Source organism: Aplysia californica, unplaced genomic scaffold (genome assembly GCF_000002075.1).
Source record: "Aplysia californica isolate F4 #8 unplaced genomic scaffold, AplCal3.0 scaffold00148, whole genome shotgun sequence".
NCBI lineage: Eukaryota > Metazoa > Mollusca > Gastropoda > Aplysiida > Aplysiidae > Aplysia > Aplysia californica.
The window spans coordinates 751,874-755,008 of record NW_004797418.1 but is presented as its reverse complement, the minus strand read 5'-3'; the positions used below and the strand labels follow the sequence as shown (position 1 = coordinate 755,008).

General features: G+C 41.0%; 1 protein-coding gene across 1 annotated transcript in view; it reads right to left on the bottom strand.

Annotated features, from left to right (window-relative positions):
• LOC101849841 (fibrinogen C domain-containing protein 1) overlaps positions 1-1,572 on the bottom strand; it is a gene marked incomplete at its 3' end in the record, with an annotated part of 6,421 nt that extends 4,849 nt beyond the window's left edge. Inside the window, 1 exon segment of the mRNA XM_013081837.2 lies at positions 1,358-1,572.
• Positions 1,573-3,135: the final 1,563 nt, after the last annotated feature.

The window sequence follows — 3,135 nt, the reverse complement described above, 5'->3', positions numbered from 1 at the left end:
CCACACATACACCTCCTTTGCCCCCTCCTCTGGACTCCTGACTCTTTCTGCAGCCTAACTACTGCAACTCCTTGGCTCTTTCTTACTGCTGTCTTTCATCCACACCTCTGATCTTTTGGTAGGAAAGATCTACACTTAGCCTACTCGGACAAGGGCCAACAATTTCGGAAGGCCCGAGTGCAAGTTGCACAAGTCAAAGATCCCTTGATGATCCAAAATCGATAAAAGAAGACTTCGGCGCCACCCGGGCGAAATTCAAAATTTGCTACAAACTGAAAATGTTTAATGTGTCCCGCGCCCTTATATGACTTTATACCGTTGCGAGCGCAGTAAAACACTTACAAAAAAAGTTAATTAAAAAAATAAATAAAAAAGAGAAAAAAGAAAAGAAAAAGGACCTTCCTGGGGTGCCCTCTAATCGCCCAAAAAGTAGGTCACCTGCCGTAAACATTGTTTATGGAAAGAGCTCTGAGAAAATACTTATCTTACCAGAGACTTTAGGAAACACATTAAGAGAAAACAGAACAAAAAAATAAAAACAATTCATTAATTTCTATTTGTACACTAAGCTAAGTCTTAATTCATACTTATGAACAATATTACCAATGTTGACAACACTGTACGCTAAGTCTTAATTCATACTTTTTGAGGACAAATGTAATAATTTTACTTATAGCATCTGTAGTCTTGCTCAACAGCAATATCTATGCTCTTTAATCGATTTTTTTTACCCAAGCAGACCTGACAGCATTCTGAATTGAAAAAAGAAATAATTTCCTGGGAAGCACGCAACGCAAGCTGCCATTTTAATGGCGCTTTAACAATAACATCATCATCATAAGTGCCTTTCTCACCCTTGGTCAAGGTATAGGCCACCGACAAATACTTTCGACGTTTCCCTATCCTGGGCTATATCTAGTCTTTTGATGTTATTCCGTTTTCCCATTTTCCTGTACATCCATTTCTGTGACCTTTCTCCAGGTTCTCCGTGGTCTTCCCCGTAATCTTTTAACATACTGACAATATTACATTTCATTCTCTATGACAAGGTACCCAATCACATCTGCATAAAATGAGGAAAATTCCTTTAAAGTATCTTTTCCAATGACATAATAATTGGTCGAGCTACACCTCGAACGCCCAATTCCCCCCTAGGGTTACAGGCCCCATTGTCTAACCACTATGATGAAGGAGAAGAAGAACCCCCCTCCCCTCCCCGAAAGAATATAAACAGGTAAGTAAATCTAATAAAATATGGAGAAAAAAAGAAAGAAATGTATATGAAAAAGGAAAAAGAAAGAAAAAAAAGAAATAAAAATAACTTAAGCAGAAACATGTCACAGAGTGAAACACTTACCCCTGTAGCGTCTCTAACGTGTATAGAAAGTCCACGGTACCCAGCTTAATTCTGGATGGCTGGTTGGCGGATGCTCAGGCGTGGTTTATCCTGGTTTCCTTTCTTATATATCTAATGTCCTTAGGCCTAGGCCATTTCTTTGTTACGTCACTCTGTAGTAGTGCCACGAATCTTCGGCACTTAGGCCTATGTAACCTATTTGTGTTGGAAGTGCTGTCTTGTATAATACTTATTACAATACGTTGTTTTTTTTAGAAACTTCTTATGGCGTCTACATAGAAAGGATCAACAACAACCAAAAAAAAAAAAAAAAAAAAAAAAAAAAAAAAGGTCGAGCAGAAAAAATCTTCAAAAAGCTGAAACAGCACTTTGCACGTAGTATTCTTCTAGAGGAACGTGTGGGTGGGGGTGAGGAACAGATAGAGGGACAGAGAGAGGGAGAGGGGGAGGGAGAAAGAGAGAGAGAGAGAGAGAGAGAGAGAGAGAGAGAGAGAGAGAGAGAGAGACAGAGACAGAGACAGAGAGACAGAGAGACAGACAGACAGACAGACAGACAGACAGACAGACAGACAGACAGACAGAGACAGAGAGAGAATGGTGAGCGAAGGGAGGTGGTTTGGGGGAGGGGGGGGGGTGAAGACGGAGTGAGGGGAGAGAAAGAAAAGGGTTTGTGTGAAGGAACTGACCTACTTGTTGGGTGCATGGGAAAGTCTGAGAAACAGGATGCATGGGTAACCTTGACCCCAGCGCGAGGTTTAGTGACATGCTATGGGTCGTGATGCCAGAAGAAACGCACATAGGGTTTGTTACGAATTAGGAAGTAGTGCCACTCTACGCAGATCTTTTTTTCTTCCAAGAATAGGCAACCGGTTACAATGCTTAGAAGATGGTGGAAAAATAATCTAAGATACCACATTTCTTCTGGGGTTGTTTTTTTATTTATTCTTTCGCAAAATAGAGCAAACGTCTAAACTCCTCTGGGTTGAAGAGGTGAAGAGAAAAGTGTTGTTAAGAAAACAACATGGCCATGGGATTTTTTCGTTTCTTCTTTTATATATTCAACTTTAGGCTTGCATGATCTTATATAGGATAACAAACCGCTTTTAATTGGAATAACATGATGTTTGTATGAACAACTTTCTGCGGCTGTACGTTTTCTGTTGAAGTAAGTGTTTTTTGTTTTTGTTTTTTGTTTCTTTTTGTTCGGTTTTAAATTTTGTTGTTGTTGTTGTTGTGGTTGTTGGTTTGTAGGTGTTTTACGGCGCCCGCAACTGCATAAGGTCATAATAAGCGCGCGGGATACATTTTCAGTTGGTAGGAAATTTCGAATTTTATCCGGATGGCAGCCGAAGCCTACTCTTATCGATTTTGGACAACAAAGGGATAATTAACGTGGGCAACTTGCATGCAGGACCTCCGAGATTTTTCGCTCTTCTCAGAAGGCTAGGTGCAGATCTTTCCTACCATAAGACCAGGTTGTGGCTGAAAAACAGCAGTAAGAAGGAGCCAAGGAGCAGCAGTACATGAAAGGCTGCAGAAAGAGTCAGGAGCCCAGAGGAGGGGACAAAGAAGGTGAGGGGGTGGGGGCAGAACGTGGAGACGAAAGCATACGACAGAATATTGTAAGAAAGCAAAAGAAAAGAAAAAAAGTAGATATGAGGAGAAATAGAAGAACGGAGCTATCCGGATTCGAACCCGGGACCTTAGACTTAGAACGAGAGACGAACACCTTAACCCTATCCGTACGTCGTGTTTTACTATCGTATCCATACGACGTG